Genomic DNA, 25,166 nt, shown 5'->3' on the forward strand with positions numbered 1-25,166 from the left:
TGGAACGTTTATTTCCGGTTTATGTTCGTCGTATACAGCTGTTTAAACCCCTCTGAAGGGAGTGAAATTTTTCTTCTTCCTCTTGTTATTCTTAACTAGCGTTTCACAAGTCTTTTTTTTAGCTTTAAAAGAACTAATCTCCATAGGGGTTGAAATGAACGACAATAAATTTAGCTGTATTAATATTAACAAAATTGGATAATTTAGATGATTTTATTATCAGTTAGCAAATAAATATTACAAAAGCATTGCGAGTATATTTTGTAATTCGATGGAAAATTGTTAAGTACAAGTAAAAATGGGTATGAGAACCGCTGTGCGGGTCTTCCGAGCGAGAACCTCCAGGAAAGGGTTAGAGGAAGGGCGTGTAACTCTCCGTTATCTCGCCGTGCTTCCGTCGGGGGGGTTGAACGCGTCGTAGGGGGTGGTTTCTCAGCGGGGTAAGAGGTACGGCAATGGCAAAAGGGACTCGAGGGCCAGTACTCTGAAGTTAAAAGAGGTCCGCAACATTTTCATGATTTTCCCAGGCTAATTGTTATGCATGGCGCACATCCCGACCGTTTAGCCTTTAAACTCCGCGATCTCCCTCTTTCTTCTTTACCTTCTCCTTTTCTATCCTCCTTTCTACCTCGGTCGCTCCTCTGATCCGGCAAGTATCTTCCGTCTCCGTTGCAAAACGCCGTCGGCCACCATCCACGTTCGCAGTTTTCCAGCTACGTCACTGAACCTCACGTTCTTCTACTTGTACACCATAACGTTCGTGCGATTCCCTTCTTCTTCTCCTTTCTTTTTTTCTTTTTATTTCTCCTCGCAGCAACGTGATAAGGGCGCGCACGTGTTTCCGCACCCTCGCCTCGCAACGAACGCCTTCTGGGAGACACCGATACCGGTCGGGTCACGAATCGTCTGTTAGAGTTTTAAGGGGTAACCGAGATTCCCAAACTTTGGACTCGTGCTTATTGAAAATTTCTATAAATTTGAATGTTTCAAATTTGCTAAAAACTCTGGTCGTCTTCGATCCGAAACCGTGTTTCAATTTCGATAGTAATCGAGTTTCTCTCTTCTCCTCGTTCCGCTTAGCTGTATTTTCAAATGTACATTGCAGCTGTATTGAAATAATGATTTACAACAGAGGTGAAGAGACTGGACACTGGTCGCGCACGTTGTTTGCTTATAAAGTTTATGTATACACGAGGCAACGTCGACCACGTAACTCGGTGTGTTATCGACGCGAAAACTCGAATGTATGTAGGTCTTTGCGATCTCTTTCTCGAATATGCATCACGTAATATCGTAGCGTAGTCGATACATTAGGCAAACACACGAAACACGAGCGTGTACAGTTTTTAAATATTCCTCGGTAAAGTCGTTTAATCGTCGATACGATAAATAGGGGATACCTTGAAGGTAGTAAGAAAACGTGGCGTTTTTAAGACAACGAGTTTCTGAAAGTTTCGCAAGTGCTATACATCGCGGCAATTACCAACCCTATAGATAGACCTGTGTTCTTGATTTATTATTTTTAGTACAGACGTCAGTGTTATGGGTTTTCTTGCTGGGTATAAAACGGCAGGGCAAAGCCACTCGTTTCCTTTCTATAGCCGTGTGTATGCCGATTGGCTAAGTTTAGCATTGTACCTAGCTTTGATTTCAATAGTAAATGACACTCGGATGCGGTAGTTTACCGTGTTGTAACGATGACGATTTGTGACGTTGGCGTGATAGTAGCGAGAACAATGAGGCTGATGCGTGATCTGTTATCTTTACGAAGAAACGCCATTGCATCGCCGTTCGGTCACGATAAACAAGTCTCATCCCGATGTAAGACTACGCGTTCGCTGTACGTTTTCAGCATGAAAACAATCATTTCGTAAGCTTTCACAAATATTTTTCACGTTTCCCTATGTTTCACAATTCCTCGATCCCGCTTTTCACCTTAGAAAAACATATTATTAGACTGTTTTGAAATATCTAAAGTCTAACGCGATCTAGTGACACGAAAGTATCGCAAATAATGAAAGTTCGATGCGATAGGTGTTATTTCTTCTTTATATCATCAAATCGTGTCAGACTTCAAACATTTCCAAGTCGGTCAGTGTTTGCTGAAACTTATACTTTTAATTAAAAGTTTGCGGAGTTACTTCCATGAAACTTTAAATTTCAAATTGACGTGCCATAAGTGCTATGTTACAACTTTTTATATCATCAAATTATATTAAATCTTCCATCGATCATTTAATATACAGTTTTATATTAATCCATGAAAGATATAGAAAATAATTGTTTCAGCTTTATTTATTCCACGATACATTACTCTGGGTGCTGTATCGAACGGCAAATCGTGACTTCGGTATGACAGTAAGAAAAGGGTGGCGTTCTGACGGCGTCGCAGCGTCGACACCCAACGACGCGAAAGACCTTGTACCGAGGGGAAAGGAGCCTCGGGGAAGGGTTAAGCGTGTCCGGTCGGGAAATAACTTTCTTACCTACTTACGCCTTCATCTCCTGAGGGCAACTAACTACGAAACGTCTCGAAACTCTTCGCTTCCTATCGTATTGTGATGTCGAGGAAGGTGTCTTCCTCGAGGGACGGGCTTTCTTGTTTCGCGTTCGACAGACCGGGACCATAGCAAACTTTACTACACCTAACGCTGTTCTTCATCCACAAAATTCAAACACCGATATCATTTCTACGTTCGCTCCTTATCGTGCAATTAAAATTCAATTAACGTTCGAGCACATTTTCCACCGGCCAATCTGAACTAGATAACCCACGTTGCTTCTTCTTCGCAAACAAGGTAATTAAGAATGTATCGATTCGAATTGGCGATAAGGAAACATGGCTACCGGTGTCGAGGATCAATTAATTTTAACGCGTGCTTTAGTAATCGTAGAAAAGGCGAATCTGTAAAAATCGAAGAGATTACTCGAGCGTTAACCAACGGTTTTGCTCTCTCGTTTCTCGGCCTCGTCAGGGGATGCGAAATGGAATGGTGTGCTCGTGTGTAAGCTCTAACCTCCCGGGACACGCGATCTCTCGTCCCTCTGTATTGGCCATTGTTTATCCGTACTTGCATGCGCACTTACGTGAATGCAAACGGACACCGGCATAACGAGCCGTATTTTCTAGCGTGTCGCGCGCGACCAATATCTGGCTGCACGAAGCACGCACGTGGCTACGATATAGGGTGGAGAACGTGGTCGTCCAGTGTGTTAACGTTGATAACGTGTGTTTCAACGAAACTTCGTATCGGTGGCCTTCGTTTTACGCGTGCGTCATGTTATTGCTCGTTGATACACGATTTCAACCCTTTCATTGCGAAACTCATCGTATCACAGGTGAGAATCTATTTGGAAAGTTTCAGCCCTTATCGCGTTTAAATGTTAATAATATGGAATATTTACAACGACACTCGTTTCCGAAATGTTTTCTAATTGATAAATATTACCAAAAATCGAAGAGTCATAGCTATATTTACCAACGATATCGACTCGGCTACGTCTCTCTTGCTTACCCCTGAATATATTATAAACCAGAGGCAGACTATTCCTGAATTATTGACACGCTAAATATTTCAAGCTTCTTTGTCCTGACGTCGCGTGGCAATTAACGGGATCGTTCTTCCATCGAATCCCGGCAAATGGAATTATTGTTAGTTGGCTAACACGATTTGCCCAATTCCCGTGATCCGTGTCAACGGCTCGAACTACAGCCAGGGACCACCTGTGGGCTTATAGCAAATTCGTCCGTGGAAATTTGAAATCAGAAGAGAAATCAGGGTTCTAATGCAAATTAATTTTTTAATCGCTGTAATTGCTCCTCTGTCATAAAGATTCATAGTCCCCTTATTCCGAAGGAGTTCCGTCCAGGACTGGCGGTAGCAATTTGCGAGCATCCTCGGTGCCGAGTATATATCGTTACAGTTTCATGGACGTGCAAGCGTGTATCTGAACGTTGCACGCATATTTTCCACGTAGTCCCTGGCATTGCGTGTTTCGATAACACGGCCGGTCCGGGTCGGCCAGTCGGCGCGGTATTTTATGCTCTCGCACCTTCCCTCCTAGTCGAAGGCAGTCTCTTCCTTTCAGCGCGATATCTTCGGGCTTGCACTTTAGTCGAACCTGACCGCCCACGTGTATGTGTGTACGTACAGTGTTGGGATCGTGCATCGGTTAGATCGTCCAGTGACGCGATACACCTCGTTTTACTGTTATTACGCGTCCCGGACTGGCTCTCGTATCCTCGCGACTTTACTGTCCCGATAAAATCTGTCGAATGATAAGTGGCACAATTAGCGATATATAACTACCGCGGTCGTTCCAAGCGCCGATACCTTTGGCGATTCGGTGAAACCGTAGAGAGCATCAGCTTTGCTTTTCCAGATGCGGTTTCGTTGCTTTTTTACAACTTTGTAACGAGACTCGCGTAGCCCAACAACGGTGGCTACGATCGATGATGAAGGATGTATGATTATCTTTTAAATCCCCGGAACGTTGTTACGAAGCTTGCCACGTAACGAATTGAAATTTTGTTTGAAACGAGACTCCTCTCGCTGTTATACGCTTTAAGATGGGCGCGGTGAATGGTACGCATGGTTCAAAGGAATCGTACATTTTTAATGATGTAACGCGATCGTTTGTAATGTTTTACTCGCTACCATGAATGAATAAAAATAATACCAGGTGTACGGTGAAGATTGTATCTATTTCAACCAATTTATTCTGATGATGCTATATAAAAGTGAAAATATTTAATGAATAATTCAAAAGAAACAGCTAGATTCCTTTATGGGCACACGGGTGTATATCCATCTCCCTCTTTTGTGTGGGTGGCACAATTTTATCGCGTTCACACTAACGGCTGGGTGGTGTATTTAATCTCCGATACACGGTATTCTACATACCTACGTATCAATGATGATGAATTCCTAGCGTTACTGACGTTTGCCCGGCCGTAATACGCACGCAACTAGCGTGTAACGTTAACCTTTGACACGACGCGTTACGATCAATTAATTGTACCTTTTAAAATTTCTGATTATTATTATGATCATCGACGTGGCCGGTACCACGGTGAAATATTCATCTGGACCGTATCAAAATTGCGTGAGAATTTATATTTTCCAATAGTCAGCCGCAACGGCAATTTTTGATAATTTACTGGGCGTTATTTCGCGTGCTTTATATTGCCGATGGGATGCCCCGAAAGCGTTAATAATCAAACAATTAAACTGGCCGGAATTGTTGGGCGTAATAATAATAACAAAAGAAAGAAATAAAATATCGGTCGAATTCTCTGCACGATTGAGATCGCACCCTCTAAAACGATTCTAATTCCAGCGTTATACGAACGTTTCTATCGATCGTAAACTCGACACGCTCGATGTCTATCCGGTATCAAACGGATTCGGTTTGTCCGTTGTTTGGATTTACATCGAAATCTGTGGAGAACGATCGTAGGAAGCGTCGATTGCCTTCGGTAAACTTCACTTCCTGCCGGTGGAGAAATAAAAACAACGATATCTTCTTTTTTCCGAAGAATTATTTTTAATTCAACCGGAGCTTGTAACAACAAAATGTCAAAGTTGCCTGTTATCTATTCTTGCAACAAAATTTAAACATTAATCAAACGTATAGGAATTCTGGACTCTGGCTCGAGCAACGATACACACGTATCCCTGCCATTCACGTTTCCATGAAAGTTTCAGCTATTGGTGGTGGTGCAAAATTCGCACACAAGTCGAGAGAGAAATACTCGGTGTTCGACTCATCGATCCACTTTATCAGTATCCTCCTGACCGCGATATTTCCCACGACCAATCATCTGGGAACTTTCGTTGTCTGGATCCTAGCTGTTCGTTTATTTTTTTCTCTTTTCCACATTTTTATCGGTTCCTTATCCGTCGACCTGTGTCTGACTCGGTTCCAATTCGAGTAGAAAACGTTTAGCGATACCGGTTGCCGGTATCGGAAAGCGACCGGCCACGTAGAACTAAATCGTGTACGAGTACACACGTCGTGCAAATGCACACCCTTCCAACCCCTAATGCCAATGACCTGCTCGCTTATAGGCACAAAGTCCCTAGCTATATCTGACCGTCTGTATGTTGCCTATTCTTAGCCACGAGGAACTCCATATGCATAGTGTATGTACATATACATACGTGTACAAACGTATGTGCACCCAACATGGACGGCTCTTTGGTGTGGATCTTACACGAGCTGCTTATACAGCCAGCCGATAACGTATTTCGTTTAAGATTTAAGTGTGTTGTTCATGGACGAGTAAGATCAATCTGTTACGACTAGGAAGTTTCTATTTTCGAACGTTCTATATAGAAGATTAAGATAGAGAGGAGGGATCGATCACTTGACAAGCGTAAAATTTTTAATTCCTCTGAATAATAGACCGAGTAAAATTTTAATGATAGACTGGAAAGAAACGAGAAAGGTCGAGCGAGTTTCGCGGTTCGTGAAAGAAAACCACAGCGTGTTAAAGAAGCAGCAGGAAGAGAACCGTCAGGGCCATTTGATAAGCAACCATGTTCATTATTGCACATTAGCCCAGTTATCGTCACGCCTTCCTCTGCTTAGTTCTTGCTTCTATTTCTCTCCGTGTTGGTCGTTTTATCAGCGACGTGGTTGATACGTAGGCAGATATATGGAACGATTCGAATTAGAAAAACTGGTCGCCAGGCAGAGCCTTTTACCTCAAGAAAATATTCGATCTTAGATTAAAATCTGAATATTCCGAAAGGTTGCGAGTGCAGATAAATTCGAAATGAAATTTACAAAATTCTAATATATTCGAAGGAAAAGAAATGATAAGACGACGGATTAAGGAATGTAGAATCGAGAGCAATACGAGAGAGAAAATTCTTCCCACACTCAATAAGGTGTGCACACGTTTGACTGGGGAAAGGGGGTGGGAATAGAGGGGTTCGCGAGCAGCCAGGTTTAATGAAAACAATCCTAGTTTATAATCCACAATAAGTCTCCCGCCATGGGTCCCGAATTCTCTCACCTCGACCCAAGCAGTGGCGAGAGGTCGAGTGTCGAGAAGGCAGCTCGTGCCTCGTAGGACTTTTAGGAGGAGCGAATTGGCGGCTACGTTCCACCAGACGACGGGGGTGGCTTTAACGCGAACTCTGGAAAGGGTTGGAAAACGAAGGGACCCGGTTGTACGAGGTGGAAGGAGTAAAGGGTGGTATAGCGAGAAAAGGAGAAGACGGTAGACGACTGTCACGCGAAATGAGGTGCGCGTTGGTGAAGAGACGAGACGAGGGTGAGAGCGGAGAAACCGGTGTGCCCCTCCCTCTCAGGGGCTATTAGCAGTTTAGCTTCTACAAAAGCCTTCTAATTGTACACGAAATTTGCTTGGTCTACCGTTGCTGCCGCTCGACAATATACCTTCTCGCTATGATGAGAGAAAGAGTGTGTATACGTGTCGGTATATGAACCCTAAGGGTGAAGGGTGGGACGGCAATACCGGTGGAAAGTGGAATGAAGTCGACTCATTCCTCCGACGTTTGTTAATTTGCCACGCGAATGCATTACCAGCGAAGGGGTGGTATTCTTGTAACACACAAACCAGTAAATTCAAACTTATCGTCTTTAAACGATAGATATTAGATATCAGATAATCCCCTAAAAAATATAGGAAACAAATGGCGCGTTTGAACGTCGGTAAAAAGAAAACGCTCGAGATTGAACAGTTTTTTCTCGCGAGCCACGATTTCTGCGGTCATTACCATTAGCAGAGAATCGAGAATCCGTGGAGAATAGTGAGCGAAAGAAAAGGCGGACTCGGGATTCAGATTTTTCATTAAGGAGACGTCGACTCAGCTATCCGGTCACCCTCTCGGATATAGGGGGGCGTTGGGGGTGTGGATGCGAGAGGCAAGCAAGAAGGGGACGGATGGCAGAGGACGGCTGCAGACTCGCGGTATAATATGGTGGATTAATACGCGCAAAATCTGCCACCTAAAAGTTATTAATGACTGGCAAGCCGGTAGCTCGCCGTGCGACGCGTCAAAGATTTTATAAAGGAGGGTGGCCACCCTCCTTTCTTCCTGCCACCCACCAGCGTGACGCGTCCATTCCTCAAGGGCGTTGAAAGAAAAGATCCCGGAAAGCCAAAGTTGTCAGCTAGTTTGCAACCTGCAGGCTTTACCATCCTTTTTTTCCCCGGTAAACGCGGTATAGATATATCACCCCGCAAAGGGATGGTCCTTAAAATTGATCGAACTCTCGAGCGCTGGGATCGATGGTAAAAAAAAAAAAAAAAGAAAGATGAAGCGCGTTACAGAAACGATACCGGACGAGGAGTCGCGTCGGCGAAGGTAGGATTTGCAAGGGGTTGCCAAAGGGGTCGAAACAGGGGGTGCAGATTTGAACAAGAGCTCGGTTGCTATGCAAATTGGAAAGATAATAATCGATTGTCGGAGGATGGTTGCGTTGATGGGCTCGCGGATGAGCACAGCACACCTCCCCACCTGGAAAACACGCTGATCTCTCCGTCACACCCACCCACTCCCCCTCTTTTCGTTAACCCCTTTCGCCCTCCCGTATCGCCCATCCCGATCTCCCTCAAGGGAAATTATATAGTCTGCCCTCGACGTGCTCCCGGTCCCATAGACCGTCAAATACCTTACCTGTCCCGTCTGCATTCATTCCCTTCCGTGTCTCACCCCCTATATCGTCGTTCCATGGATCTCGATGGTGGACAGTAGGAATTTTTTTTTTCCCCCGACACCTTCTCGTATCCGAGCTCGAGGAACGATACGATTGAAACTGCTCGATTTTTCACCTGGTATCGTCGTCGTTATGACGGTGCTTCGCTACTGCCGAGGGGCGGTAAGGTGAGACGGTTTGAAAGCGGCGCGAGATTACGCAAGGATCCTCGCGGAGGGATGTTTTTAATCGACGCGGAGGGTATTTACTCTGCCACGGTCTGGGAACACGGGTCACGATGAATAATGGTGTTTGTATATTTTTAAATTCATCGGCATAATGAACGGCCGTGTAATCGAATCGGAAGAATCGCAGAGGGTGTGGGTGGGAAGGAGATCGGCTGCTAATTGAAGAAAACCCGGGCGTGCATCAATCATCCGAATTGAAAGATCGCGTCGAAGCGTTCGCTCGCGTGGGAATCTTACCGTTCGTTCAATTTCTCATCACCGTCGACTTCTTTGTCCTTCGCGATCGCGAGAAATTCAATCAAGTATCGTCTTTTAATTAACAATTTATTGAATCTCTGCACGTACGCTTGCGATTTGTGTACAATTTTCCTCGAAGGGTTGATTTCGATGAAGACGCAACAGATAAATTGGCGAACAAACAAGAGCGGATGAGAAGCGACGACGCGATTCGGTGTTAAGTAGTTAAATTCTCGATCCTCGACGAGCCTCGAGGATCGGGATAAAAATCCGCCGCGAAACATCTCGGGGCATAAATTAAGCTGCCGGCTGGAGCGGGTAAGTGCGAAAGGAATAAGAGGAGAGGAGAGTGCTTGTAAAAGCGTAGGCCAAACGAGCGACGAAGGTCAGGAAAAGAGAACAGGCGGTCGTTCGCAGAAACGAAAGGGTGAAACGGAAAGGAAGGGATAGAGAGAAAGAGAAGAGGGGGTGAGGAAGAATGAGAGTTTCGTGTTTGCGCATATTCCTCGCAATATTCTCTGTTTATCTCTATTGCCCCTTGTTTATCCAGTGTCCGTCCGTCCGTCCTTCTGTTTTTGTTTTTCCTTTTTCCTACGGCCAGGTCTTTGCATGGCCAGGCTGTCGCTGCTCGCCGTCTCTGTCCTCTTCCTTTCCATACCCAGGTACGAACCTCCACCTATTTGTCTGTCTACCTTCCTGCTCGCGCCACCTTCTATATATTCCTGGCGGTGTTTACGTTCGAGATAAAGCGAGGAACAAACAGCGGGCATCGGACTCTCATGGTAACCGTACAGTCCGTCATAGCATCGCCTAATGTGGTCGACAAAACAAGGGATTGTTTGAACATTTCGTTCTTTTTATTCCTTGACACTTATTCTGAGCATTAGGAAGTAGATTTAGACTTGGTTCATTTCTTTATCCATCGACTCTCGAAGGGGGTGAATTTTTCCCGATATACCAAATAGGCTATTAGATTTTTTCCATTCGATAGTACGTGCATTGAACTGGTCAACGCGTTCGTCCCTTCGAGTCAAATATTATTTCCAGCGACGAAAAGCTTCGTTCACGGATACGATGGAAACGATGATGCCTCGTTAACCATCACATCGTATTATTTTCGCTTCGTTCCGGTCCGCGATTCCGAGATCGCGCTTACCCGTTTGCCCGGTGGATGTAATGGAAAAACACCGAGATTTATGCGCGGCTACGAATCAGTATATATTATACTGGAACAAATATTTTGTACGCGGAACGACGGTGTCCGATGTGTACCTGCGTCACGTGATCCACCTTGTTATTCTCTATACGTTCTCTCGAATCCATCGACGAGCGAGACAGTAGGCGGTAGACGGATGAGAAAGGGACAAAGAGGAAAGGCACAGAGGTAGGTGGACCCGGATCGAGAGAACAGGGTCTTTGGATACGAGGAAATCTAAAAAAGAGAGAAAAAGAAAGCGGCCGGTACAACGCGCACGTTACAACGATTGTTTCTCTCCGCCTGGGGAGACGAACGCGATACGATAAAATCGATCCTCCACGGATCGGGCTATCGATCTCGTAAACAACCAGAGCCTCTCGTAGGTCGTATCGCGAAGAAAAGCCGCCAATGAAGCCCCGCAGCATGTTGATCCAATGCATTTACAATAACGACGTTGTTTATCTGTCGGACGACAAACGACTGCTTGTTCTAGGCCCCGTCACCCCTACACACCACCCACCCCATCCCTATTTCTGCTTGCTCCCATTCTGCTTGCCCCTGCTACCTACCCCACTCCCCTTTTCACCCGCGCTGTTCTTCCTCCTTCACAGTATCAACGTCGACCTCCTCCACTTTACCCCATTCATCTCCGTCTCTATCGCCATTCTCCGTCCGCTCCATGTATATGCAATCGTCGTTATATATTAAACGCGCTTGCAAACTGCACGAGGTTTCGATGCACCAGCCAAGTGTACACGATGCGTCTGGGTGCTTTGTTTATTCGTCGATGAGGGATTATCAAATAGGGATGTTTCGTGGATTCCTATACTTGAGAATTATTTTAGAAAACGTTTAGATATTCCAAGCTTGAAAATCTCTGTATCGAAAGTTTGTAAAAAATATATGGATCAAATGATCAGGTATGGAATTTAGGAGTTGCACTGTTGTGTATCGATGGTTTGGGTGTTGGTGAAAATCTAGTTGAAAATCAGGGAATACGGAAGGCACGTTGGTGGCGGGTGGGTTGCTCGGTGCAATAGGGTCGCAGGGGATCAGGGAAATGCAGAAGGTTACTAAGAGCTAGGGAACTTGTAGCCAACACACGGAAGTTTTGCAAACATACACGGACGCGCGTCCATAGACATTCCACACTGGCAAACTCTCTCATACTCTAGGGCAAGTATCGTCTGGCTAATGTAAAAAACATGGGTGCACACAACGTGTTGTGTGTTGCTTACATTGCGACTCTCCTTATTCCCGTAGGGTTAAAGCAGGGGGTCGGACGGCTGTAGGAGGCTACGGAAGAGAAGGAGTAGGGTGGTCGACGGTGGTGGGGCTGAATGATACCATGGGGTTAGCATTGTTTTGTACGACGAGCACTCAGACTCCTCGTCAAAAGGGCTGCTAATGTCGGTGCACGTCTACTGACGTCAATAACGCATGAGGCCAAATTGAAAAATTATCACACCAAAGCGAGGATCGTTGAAAACCGTTGTTTAGAGAGAGGGTGGCAAACGGTCCTAAGATCGTCAGACGGTTAAATCGAGTACGAGTATCTTTTTATCGGTATAAAACTTGTACCCTGTGTCGTTGTGAAACGTTAGAAAATGAAAAATTTGAATTATCTCTGTCTCGGCAGGTTTAATCGTTATTAAGATCGGTCACGAATTAGACACGTGATTCGCGATCGACTGGAAGAAACGGGTAAACAACGGTGCTCGAGGGTGCAGTCGTGCACGATGCGTCGGAGGAAAGCTACTTTACGAGGGTGGCAGGTCTGATCGCCGGTTCTCCACCCGCTTTCTTGCCGGCGAATAATTAGAGCCGATAAGTCACAGCGCAACACTCTGTACCGTGGGGGATGAGGCACGCCAGCGAGACGAGGGGGCCGGATCCAGCGGGGCTGGGAGGGTGAGTTTTCGTTGGGCAAAGTTGAAAGTTAGAATCGCCCACGGGGTTAGAGCGGGGCTTGGAAATCGCGTGCCGATGCCCCATTACACGGACAGACTTAGCTTCACCCATAGTCGCGGTTCCTACTTTCGACTTGCCGGCTTGCAAGGGTGAAAACCACCCTGCACACTCTACCCCCTGCCACCTTTTACACCAACCGGCCCGCTATCCTTCGCTCGTCCAATACGGCATTGCCACCACCTTCGCTGTTACTATTTAGGGTAATTTCGCTTTCCGATAACCGTTACGTAAGCACGACGGTGTTACCGATCGATCGGATCGTCTGTCTGTCGTCATTCGATCAAAAGATTCTGCTTGATAGTCGAAACGTATCTTCGTTAATCGCGTACTCTTTAAATATTCCAAATCACACGGGAAACATTTTTCACCTAGCAAAGTTAAAGGAGATAAAATAATCCTTTTTATTCTGAATAATTCCATTTTTAATTAATCTAATTTATTTTTCATTGATTTCAATCGAGATCATCTTGCAACGAGAAAAATTGATTCGCAATACGATCTCTGACGAGCATTGTTTAACAGAGGACCTGTTGATCGTGCATTAGAAATCCGTTCCTATCAACTAGACTATTTTGTCGAGCGTTTCATCTGTCACGGTTCGTCACCGAATTTGATTTCCAATGCTAATGCGAAAACGCTCGCGTTACGATGAACACAGGAATCGACATCGAATCGTCGATGTACGATCGTGCGCACGGACGCGCTCGTTTCCGGAGAATTTTCCAATGATATTCAAATGATTCATCGGTTAATTTTCTACCGACGACGCTGATAGTGTTACATGCTGGACGTTTTTTTAGGACGACTGTCGTGTTACACGACAAGCCACGTAAATTGTGACACAGCGTATTTCAGACATTATAACCCGAGCTTCTTCTGTCGATACGCGCTCGTACTGAAATACAAACCCATTAAATATTTAAACCTCTTTCTTGGACGTTCCGTAATCAATAATTCGTTCGCCTTGGTTGCCCTGCTGACACACCGTACGTGTTAAAAACGTCAGGGCGACGAGTTGACTTGTTTTGCAACGAACCACTCGTTCGATCGGAATGACAGAAATTTTATTTTTATTTCTTTTTTTATGTGGAGCAAAAACCAGGTTGGTTATCAGGGGAGGTTCAAGATTTTTCTACGAACGTACACCAACAGTTCTGACCGTCTATCTCTGCGATTCGGACAATAGACGAGTGAAAGGAGTTTTTCATGCCGGTATTTTGCACTTTTCCGAGGGCTAGCGCGTTGAACGAGCGAAGAGAAAAGCTTGAAACGTTGACCACGTGCCGGACACGGATGAGTTATTTTGATATCGGGACTTTATACCCCATTAGGTCCGCGCGACGATTATTTTCGAAGCGGGGACAATACCTTGACGATACTCTGACCGTTGCTCGTCTATTCTCTCTTTATCTCTTCTTTTTTTATTCCTGTTGTTTGCGCGTTTGCCCGTCGACTTTGATTTCTTTGTATCGTTTCCAGAGGCGAGGGTGAAAATTTAAGTTGCGCAGATTTAAACAGACGATTGGCAATGTTTCGCAATAGAAAACACGCGGGTATGAACGTTCCTTTTGGAACAAGGTAAAACGGAAAACTCACGGTGTCGGGGGTGGTCAACAAGGGACGGCACTTTTCCGCGACGAAAGGGGTGTTCAGGCGAATTGAACTAACAAGCTCCCCGGGGGCAGTTTACGCCCGATATCCTGGTAAACTTTAAACTGTCGTGAAATGATCGTTTAACAAAATATTCTTTATCTTAACGAAATTGTTCTAAAAGAATCTGTCCCTTGCCTAATTCATCCCTTCACTAATGCTTGAGTGATGGATATCAATTATAATTCAGGTACTTTAAATATAATGATAATTAGTCAAAATTTTAGTCTGAAATACTGAACAGATTAATTGCTATGGGGATCAAACTTCAATAATCGAATTTTTGAATTTCCTTTCAAACTAATGGTTCGCTAAACTAATCAGAATATAGAGAATATGAATTGAAATTAAATTACACTAACGTTTTGGCTCCTAATTGTAGAATATATGGAAGATAAGATATCAAGTCGTGTGTCTTAGACTGCTTTTGAGTTATTAAAATGAAAATGGACGATTTAATTATAACTATTCTATTTTGCAATTTTAACTTTGCACTTAGTATCTTACAGAATTAACTTCTTGATTTTCAATCGGGTTCATCGGTGATCGGCACCTCGAATTATGTATAATCTAATGATGAATAATAGAAAAGATTAGATATATTTTGAATAGAAATAGAGGAATCTCATTGGACCTGTTGGTCCAGAGATAAATCCATGTCTCGAAGAGGTTGGAAATTAAGCAGGAACAACGACTCTGGGACCCTTTCGCAATCTTGTACGCATTATCGGGCTGAACGTTTTGGCAAGGGTCTGCGGAAGTACCTTGACTTTGATCAACTTGCTTCGAAGTCCTTCACGCTGAGCCCGACAGTTCTTACGTACAGCTGGTTTAGGGTATTGTTTGGCCGCAAAGCGCCGATGAGAAATGGAAGGCATAGATCCTGGTGCCGCATCTCAAGTAGGCACGTCTCATGCTAGCTAGCAGTGACCATTTGTTAAAGTCCACTTTCGCCGCCACCTGTCTCCCATCGGTTAGGAAAACAGCTCATAACAGCATCCGCTCGAGCAGTTGATCCTCCTTTTTTGCCGCCCAACGAGGGCGTGAAGACGGTCTTGCGGATAAAATGTCGATGTCGTTAAGTCCAATAGCTGCCAGCAAGATAGCATCGTATCTTTCGCACCTTCTATATTTAAAATTGCAGTATAATGCAAGTGCTGGTTCGCGTTACCGCCTCAAACGTTTCTTATTTATCGTTCTTGTTCGAGCCAACGATGCAAGTTAAGTGTAACTTAACCCTTGTAATTTAAAAAATGGGAAAAATAAAAGAGTCGTAAGAAATCTAGAATTACAAAAACCAGATTCAAAATAATTTTTGTTCTTTCATTTTTTTTTTTAATTGCTTGAGTATATTAAATATGCGGTGCGCCGAGGGTGGGTGAACGTGTTAATAGAACCGTTTGGCAAGAATTCGGGGTGAAAAAAATTGCCGGTTTGAAATGAAACAGTCGATGTCGCTTGTCAATTTTCCCCTCGGTGATTCGATTGTCGCAAAAGTATCGCGCGAAACGGTATTGGAATATCGTTTATGCGTCTCTCTAAATCACGCACTTCGTATCCGGGGCTTGTTGAACTCGGTTGCATTCCTATCGGGCTATGTAACGTAACATGAATTTGCCGGCATTCACGATATAATCACAAATTAATTACTAGGGCTTTATTGAAGCTCCCGATGGTTTTTGCAAAATTTCGGAAAATTACCGAAGATCGATTCGAAATTGGAATTCTGCGATGTCAGCGTTTATTAATCTGTTGCGGCAAGCAGTACAATGATACATATTTAATATACAACCAGATATAATTTATTACAGAATCGTCAGTACAAACAGTCGTTTGCTGTTTGTCGCGTTTCACAAGCTGAAAGCACGTATAAACTAATATCGTGAAAAGGAAAGAAATTGAAAGATATTTAATTTCAATTAATCCCACAGCTATCGTTGATTTGAATTGCTTCGACCTCCTTCTGATGTAACTTTACCAGCTGTCCCTGGTTATATTGATATGCAGCATATATCTTGGGTTTATAGGGTTATTAAGGACTTCATCCGTGTCTCATGGCAGGATTACTACGTTATTATCCTTTGGTAAGTGGCAGGTTGGTCGGTCGGCTGGTTAGTTGGTCCCTTGTAAGGAAGACCAAACATCGTCTCCTCCTTTCCACGATCCCTCGAGCCAGCAGCGAAACTAGTAAGACATTTCGCCTCCCCTCTCTCGGAATCGTCTCGTGGAATGGGACCCAGTTGCGAATTTGACCCTCGTAATTAATTTATAACCGGCGTTCTTGTTGCGAAGGCGGTTGGTTAAGCGAACAGCGGCTGACCTCGTGCCGAAACAGTTCTCTACTCGAGTTTTGGCCAATTAACGATGCCGCTCGAAAACAAACTCCTTCTCGCTTTCACCAGTAAGCAAATTTCTCTCTTTCTCTTCCTCCCTCAACAGCTTATTATTGCACTTTAAAAACCATTACATGAATCGTGTTTACTTCGTCGCGTCTTAACTTCCAACGATGATTAATTATTTTTTTTTTAAATGAGGTTTTATTTCGTCGCTCGAGACACAGATCGAAATTGACCCGGTATCGGTTGGACGACGGTTAACACACGCGAGAACAACACTGTTCGCCTAGGGAACAGGTATTACGTGCACGAAAGTCTTTCCGTTTCCGTGAGATTCCTCCAATGCCTCTGACTTGCAGTGCCGGGCACTCGGTACACACGTACCCCGACCACTTATTACGTACCTAACACAAATTCGACGTGGACGGGTAGGATGAGGGGGTTGGAAGGTGGTCGAAGCGAAGGAGGTCGGGAGGATGGAGGAATCCATAGATCGCGGGGCTAACAATCAGCCGTAAATTATGGTCTCAATATCCATTGTGTACCCTCCTTGCTCTTGAGCGAGCCTAACCCCAGAGTCTAAGGCCAAGACTACTCACACCCCCTTTCGGCGGGCACAACGGTGGAAGCACGGCGCGAGAGGGTCGGTACGGCTCTCTCACGGCCCAACTGAACCAAGAGATATGTATATTAATGGGGCAATCTTACATAGTTTTGTTTACCTTGCCATTCTCTTAGTACGTATACAATTACTATCCCTAGCCCCCTACGGTATGCTTAGTACAAGGGCTGACTACCTTCCACCGTGGTTTCTCTCTTCGTACGCCTCGCTTCGTCCCCCTCGGAACTATTAGCTACCACCCGTTAGTTCGGTCTAATTAATCGCCGCCAACTAGTACCTATATCCACAGTATTTTATTATCAATATTTCTTTGATATTCTGACCCGGTAGCCTACAATGTCAGGCCTACTTAGTCTTGGAAAAATGCGCGTAAAAACGTGTACAGTGGAATATTGACGCGATGGGGTATATAGAAGGGTCTCGATAAAAGCCGGTTTCGTTCTTGAAGGGTTTAAACGGAAACGGGTCGATGGAAATCCCATTCTAGCCGCGGATGGCTTTCAGCAAAGAAAATATTGTCCGCGATACGAGGCGATAGCGAAGCGGAACTTTTCACCTTACGCTTCCCTTTTTTAATTCCGCGAGCGGCTTTGTAGCGGAATGTACATTCCTCTCGTTGAACAACCTCATTTGTGTAATCCCCGAAGCTTCGACAACAAACTGTCTGCGGCATTGGAACGGTGTCGGGGTTGCGTGGGTGGGTGCGTGGGGGTGCGAGCACGACATTAACGTACTTTGTAATTCAGCCCTCTGTGGTAACCCAGCGTCCTCTGTCATCTTCTGAGCTGTCTCTCTTCCTCTTTCTACCTCGTCTCTACATCGTTCTGGATGAAATTGCAATTGTAATAGCAATTATCTTATTTCTACTATTGCTTCTTTGTAGCTTCGATTCGCGACCACGGACGGTGGACGGTTGATGCGAATCAGAGGGAAAGAGAAATGAGATACGAACATGGGAACAGGTGGAAAGATCGGGAATGGAATTAAACGTTGTCGGAATTGTGTGGAAAACGGTGACGCGATTTTAAGTCGCGCGGCTGTTTACTAGAGCGGAATGACGAGTCTTTTAACGGAATATTGCCGGCGCGAGTTACAACCGGTGCACAATATCGTTGCATTGTTCGTTCGCCGATTATCAGCCGGAAATACCGTGCTTTTTTCTCTAGCAAAGGGCTCTAGCAAAGGAAAATTGGCTGGACGAAAAACACGCGTTAACGTTCCGTACGTATAGATAAACTTTATTTCAATCATCGTGCGAAATTGAAAGCGACTCGCTGTTCTCAGTTAACCGAGTATATGTAACAGCAGTTTGTTCATTCGATGGGTCGTTCGTTTTAATCGTTGACCCTGGATACGAACGATCCGGGGACCGGATGCAACGTCGGTAGAACGTAGAACGAAATTACAGGAACGATCGCGATGGTAGGGCCAATTTGGCGAAAGAGAAAAGCCTGCATTGCGACGTTGGATGGAAGGATGTAGGCGGGATGGTTAAGGGGTTGGTTTACAGAACGCAGAACAGGAAGGAGCATTTCATCGAATGGAAGGAAAACGGGGGGGAGAAGGTTTCGGTGGCGAAGGAATAGTTTGTTGATCGACAGAGTCGGAGAAACGTTGCTGCGCTCTCGATTCCATGCTACGGGACTTGTAGCCAGCATGAAATTCGTTCGAAGTAATCAATATTATAGCCCGCGAAGATATATGCGAGAGGATGTGGGCAAACATTGTACACACGTGCATTGTAACACGCCAGTAGGGGAAGGAGGTTCCAGAGTATAAGAAGGGTGTAACGAACGTAGAAGGGGGTGAAACGATGAGAGGAGGAAAGAAAAGTGGCGAGATACGAAGAGAGAAAGAGAAAGATGGTGGGTGGAGAGGGTTGCGCGAGAGGATGGAGTTAGAGGTGGAACAGAAGGGGTTGAAGGGAGCCGCGAGGTTCATACAGCGAGGGCTTCAGCCCGCGGGGGTGAATTGGGGGGAAGGAAAGGGGTGGACAGCCGGACAAACAAAACCCTTGCTGCTTCATTTCTGCCCGTCTGGCCAGACACCGACCCTTTATACGCGCGCGCTTCCGTCCTACGCTCGGCTCGTTCATTCCCTTTCCTCCACGACCGGCTACCGAAACCCTCAATCCTACGTCCAGTTGTACTTTCGGTACGTTACTTTTCGAGTTCGTTAATTAACGGCATCGTCGCCTCATTGGCGAGCGAAGGATACGTCGAAATGGTTTTCGACGTGCGGACCACCCTAAATCGCCCGGTCACATTGTCCTTAACCGACTGGATTTAAGTTTCGACCGAGTTGAAAGGGTTGACAAGGGTGCGGATCGTTTCTGAACGATTCTGCTTAACGTTTCGCTATCAATCGTAAAATTTTTTACATTTTTTAATTTTTTTATCTAACGTGTATGATTTATTTTTGTTTCAGGTCAGTGGTGTATACTTCCCAGGCTTCTGAGACAGAGTGACATGGCTTGTTAATGTGAGTTAATTGATATTTTCGTACGGGGTGTGCGATTTTTCTTTTTTTTTTTTTTTTTATCAAATCGTGGTACACACTAGCGATATCTTATACCGAGCTTAATCCGCGCGATATTATTTTTGGAGAAGATCCAAAACGAAGCATGTAAAAGCCGGTACAGAGGAGAGAGAATCGAACGAGAGCGTGGGGTCGGTAGCACGCTTTACTCCCCGTCGTTTTAGGGGATGAACGATGCGAGACATCGATAATCGCATTTGTTGTACGATCGCCGATACGAAACTTTCGGAATTTCGTCCGGCCAAGAAGCGAGGGAACTTTATGACTTACCAAGTATTATATTATTCCGGTATTCGTGCAACCCCTACATCTCATTATTCCACCCCTCGTTTCCTAAGATATCTATTCCCTTCGCGTCCAACAAAGTCCCCGTCAATTCAATCGCGTCTATCTTCGCGCTAACAACGTCTCTGTTTATCCGCAATCTCGAAAAATCTCGGCTTTACGCGAGTTCAAGCGAGCGAGCGTTAATTGGTAAAAACGAGAGTGCAGAAAACACCGAGAACGGCTGGTTTATTTCCACCGCTGTTACCCCCTTTATGTTTCGTTTATATCTTTTTCTCTTGTTTTTTTCTCTAAAGAACACTCGGCACCAAAGTGGGAGCTAATAACATAAATGAGGAACACAGCTCGTCGCCTCTTTTTTTTCTCCACCTCTGTTCTCTTACCTTTTCCTCGTTTTTCCGCGCGGGCCAGCCGTTGCGTATAAAGTGGCGAATATGGGGGTGTGAAATGCATGTCGGTTTCACGGGGTTGCCGAGGCCGTAATGGGGTGGAGAACGACGACAAGAGGGGTGGTGGGAAGCGTGTAGAGCGGAGTTCTGGAACGGGCTCGAGTTGCACGAGTCAACTTGCCTCTCATTGGCTACTTGCCGGCGACCGCTACTCGCGAAACATTAGTATTCTCTGCTAATTAAAATGTAACTGAAATTGTAATGGTCTGCGTGCGGCGACGATACGCCGGGAATAGGGGAGAAACAGAGAGGCGTTACACCGTGCACGCGGTAACAGACGATGTGTGCTTTTTCATGCTCGGCTTGGGGACTGAATAGAGGAAAACGTCAGACCGTTTTGCAAAAAAAGGAAGAGAGAAAAAAGACTGCATCACACAGCCGCGATTGTTCCTATTACTTTTGCCCCGGCGTATTATGAATATCGTTGCCGGTAGTCGGATGGCGGAGAAAGAAATGGAATCTCGTACGAACGCGAAGAATTCATTGCAGACGTGTAAATTCGTCAAATTGGTGCTTTTTAATTTTTCATTTTAATTTGCAAGGAAAATTTAAAAAAATTATTGCTTTTTGAACAGTTTTGTGGTAGGGTTCGATAAAAAAAAAAGGAGACCATCGCAGGTTTCTTCGGTTCGTTTGAAACTCCGCTACCTTACAAACCCTTAAATCGCATTACCCTCGGCACCCTTTTCCACCTCTTTCCCGGTTATCTCCAGGTCGGCTCGTCTTTCCTTCTTATTTTATTTGTTTCGCTTATCCGCGCCGTTCCGGAGGCTCGCCGCGCAGATTTCGCGGCAATTTACTTTATGCGCGTTACGTCGTTTTCCGGCCTCTCGCTTCCGCCCATGGTGCCACGGCTACCCCACTAGGTATCGTCTCATTCGACTCCGACCAACTCACCCTTACGACGTTCTTATGGGGTCTCGCACAAGGATTCCTTCTACATACATGAACGTAACCACGTTGCCGTATTACGTCTGTGTGCGGTTTCGTTCTATCGCCGGGCCACCCCCGGGGTGTTGAAGCTCTTCTGCACTTATTTCGCGCTAATTCACCCCTCAAGACCGCTTACACGCCCTCCCCTCCTCCTACCTTCTTTCCTTCCTTCCGCCAAACCAGTTAGCTTTTTTTTTTCTCACGTGCCGTGAAGCAGTTCTCGTTAAGCGGTTAAGGGTGAACTCGGTAAAGAGGGGTTGTAAATTCATTGACTGACGAAAATACTCCCGCCGGAATTCCTGGAAGCATCTTTCGACTTTCTTCTTTCGTTTCGTCGATACCCCTGACACGATATCATCGGTGTGAATATATCGAGGTCATTGAACCTGTTATCGTATCAGATTGTTGCGTATCAAATTATATCTGAATTTCAATCTCTTTTTATCATCGTTTCGCATAAAAAATGTTGCTTCTCATTAACAGATATATTTCCATTGAATATGTGACAACAAAAGAGTGATTCAGAATTTCTCATCGTAAATAAGCATTACGATACAATTTTCTGTCACAACAATGGACGGCGGTGTTACAAAAGGTTTAACCACCAGGCGAGCGTCGGCTACTAGCCGCGGACAATGAGAACGTCCGCGTTACGCCATAAATTGATTTGCGAAAGCGTTCCTGAAAAAAGCTCTTCTCTCCGCGAGGCGTAGAGGTCCGCCCTTGTGGCTAGCCAGGGGGTCAGGGTGGGGCAACACCGGGCTTTTGAGCTTATACCGCAAAAATTACGTCGCTAGAGGGATTGTATTTATGTTACATAATTACGCCACGCGCGCGACCAACGAATAGAGGGGGCGAGCGGAGCGCGAGGAGTCAATGGGTTGGAGAGGGTGGTCGGGAGACGAGGAGGAAAAAAAAAAAAAAGAGCGCCTGGTCGAGGAAAAGTTTTTCGGCGGCTGGCTCGACCGACCGACCGACCGACCGACCACCCGGCTAATGAATAGAAATAATTCTCCTGCAATTGTGCTTTTCGGTAGTTTTCAATTAACAGTCGCCGCCCCTACCACCCTCTCCTTTCTGCCAGCCTTTTGCGCCATTCTCCGCAGCCCCCCTTTTTTTACCCCACGAATACCGTTCTCGCCAATGGACGAGCCTGTAAGTTTTTAAACGGGCCCGAAACGTAATTACAACCTTTTTATTTTTTCATCTTCCCTTCGCTGTAGTCATCGCCATTGTGTAGAATATGAAAATTCATTTCTTCTCGCATTGTTTAGCGTATGGAGTTGTTGAAACAATGAAAATCCGGTATTATAACATAATAAGGGTGAAATCCGTGTACAATGAAAGGCTATCGAAAGGTATCCTCGGATGTCGTCGTCGAATCCTAGCCGGAATCCCGCAAAATAAATCGCATCTCACTGTCACCGATCCCTGGTAATATTTGTCTTTCGCCGGGCCATTTTACAAGATTTCCTATCTACTCGGCTTTATAAGCGAGGAAGACGAGGGAATCGGCCAGAGGGTGGAAGGGCTGACTCGGACACAAGCGGTGAGTTCACGTCGTCGAGACGGGGCTGAAAAAGGAGTGGTCGTGTGGATTCCCTGGCTGGCTGGTGGAGAAACGGCCGGCTAGCAGTGGTGGCTGGTAAGGGAAGAGTACACGGGACAGGGTCCCGCGGGATAAAACGGGCTATCAGATGTGAAACCCACTGCGTCGAAATGTAAAAGCTTCCTGACAAATCGGTTTCTATTACCGCGTCGCGGTGGGTCGCCTTTTTTATATTGATGGCATTATTTTGCGCGGAGACGGGAGACCGTATTTTCTCGACACATACGGTTATCCTACGTCGGCCCGTGCTACACGATCACAGACCCTCGCTTATGAATCCTGGTTATTTGCCGGGGAAATTAATGTGCGCTTACGTTCGTGCGGCCGGGACCGCCTATATCAAAGAAACGGACTGACGTTCGATAAAATTGGTTATTATTACCCTTCTTATTAAGTCCTCAAGGGGTTACGCGGACCGTTCTCTGCGACTGCTTCGTGTTATCCTCTTTTAATTGCCATCCCCGGTGACGTAACTACGAATGGACGGGTTCGAGGAACGAAATAAAGTGGACAGAATTTTTTAAAAATTTTCTACAGTATTGTTGTTAAGGGAGCTTTCCAAAAAAAAATGAGAGGTGCAGTTGGAATATATGGTAAAAATGTTGGAGAATAGCCTTAACCTAGATACGCCTGAATTTTTTCAATATAATGCCATTTTACCTCTAGTTGAAGCCTAAATGGAACGAATCATTGTTCTGGAATGAAGATGGGCATATCTGGGTTACCTCCTAAGTGGGCTACCTATTATTCTTCAGTGCAACTTCAAAAACAATAAAATGCAGACCACCTGTTAGGCGTCCTCGTAGCAGGATAATGTCCGTATTTTAAACGAACCCCAAGTTTTAGTTTAAAACACGGGTTTTTTTTAATAAACTACGTCCAGGAAGTCCTTCGTGTCTCATAGGAGGAAGAATCTTTCCATCGCACAAAGGGTTAGCTAGATGTCCTCGAGGATCCGGCAGCAGTCATGTGTCCCGTACAAAAAAACTAAGAGTACGTACGTGGAAAAAGAGGTTCGCGGAGGGGGTGAGAAGGTGGTTAGGTGGACGGGGTAAAAACATCCGAAAAAGAGTCGCGTGGGTGGATGGTGTGAGAAAGTTGTAGGCCAGACAGTCAGACAGAGGAGACAGACAGACAGACATGCGGGAAGGAATGAAAATAATAATACCCAGCGTGGCCCAGGGCCATAGGTGTCAGCGCCGGCAGGAAGGAAGGAAGGACAGGAAAGGAGCGCGTTGAATTTGTCATATGTAAGTTTCACCCTCTCCCTCTCCGAGTCGGCACACGCAGCAGCAGAGCACACCCCTATAACTCTTGCTCCCTCTCGGGCCGAGCGAACGTATCGTCCGCGAGGATTATTTCAGAAAGGTGCCAGAAATCGGGAGGGACCATGTCGAGATTCGGGTCCTTTGCGATGCAACCACCATCCCTTGTGCGGATTTCTCGCGTGCGCGCGTTAGAAAATCGCCCCTGGGTATATTGAGATACTGTCACCGAATTTTCTCCCGCAACCCCTTGAGATCGTACCTTGGCCCGTGGACACACGCGTTACTTTCATCCCCTTTTTCGTTTCAAGGCCGTTGAACCGAACACCCCCGTCCCTTCACCCTTCACGAAGAATCGTCGCTTCGGTTTTTATTTTAGACAGGACAAGAATTTTCTTATAGACAGATTCTTGGTGGAAATAACTTTTTGAATTATTGATGGGTATTATCCTTGGTAATATCATATTTATCCTGTCTGTATATTGTCTGACTATTGGAGAGAGTACAAACAGGCTGTCTGTTTAATTTTTCCGGCTGATACTTGTCTGCCTGCGCGCACAGAATATCGAATTTCAATTGCGGTTGCCTGTAAACAAGTGTTCCGTTTTATTATTTATTACCATCACTCGGGCTACTTAATCAAAAATACATTAACGTCGATGACCCTTCAACGTCTGACATTTTCGATGCTCGAATGTGCGAGCGCGAATGATTTCATCAGCGCGTTATTAAGTGGGCTTTGATTTTCGATCCTCATTTTGCAAACCGTGCTCTTTGTTGCGGCACCGATTCCTATTCCCCGTCCCTTTTCTCCCGTACTCGCTCTCATAGATTACATACCTGTCAAATGAAAATATTCTGTTTGCGATGCTATTACTCTAATCGCAATTATATTGCATAGTTCGTTAATTACCCCTGTCTCGATCCGAGCCAATCATTCGATCGTTTCCGTATCTACGAATTTTCGTTAACAACATTCCGTGACCGCGATCGCGACTTAACAGGAGTTAAACGAGCGACTTTTTTAATTTCATCGCGAGCTGATAAGTTAAGCGAAATAATTTTTTTACTACCACTTAACGTAGAGTTCCAGAACAGGCGCGTTGATAACGTTGATTAATTACGATCCGGCTCGATTATCAGGAAAAATCG

The 25,166-nt window shown here is 45.3% G+C and overlaps 1 protein-coding gene across 17 annotated transcripts in view; it reads left to right on the forward strand.

Annotated features, from left to right (window-relative positions):
* FoxP (forkhead box transcription factor P) overlaps positions 1-25,166 on the forward strand; it is a 209,270-nt gene that overhangs the window by 60,536 nt on the left and 123,568 nt on the right. For 5 of the 17 annotated variants that reach the window (XM_034322852.2, XM_034322853.2, XM_034322854.2 and 2 more), the window contains one exon: positions 19,363-19,416. The exons of the other annotated variants lie outside the window; for them this stretch is intronic. The gene's annotated coding sequence lies outside the window, so the exon portion shown is untranslated. The remainder of the gene's footprint in view (positions 1-19,362; positions 19,417-25,166) is intronic. 17 annotated transcript variants of the gene reach the window in all.

The sequence above is a fragment of the Osmia lignaria genome, chromosome 4 (genome assembly GCF_051020975.1).
Source record: "Osmia lignaria lignaria isolate PbOS001 chromosome 4, iyOsmLign1, whole genome shotgun sequence".
Taxonomy (NCBI): Eukaryota; Metazoa; Arthropoda; class Insecta; order Hymenoptera; family Megachilidae; genus Osmia; species Osmia lignaria.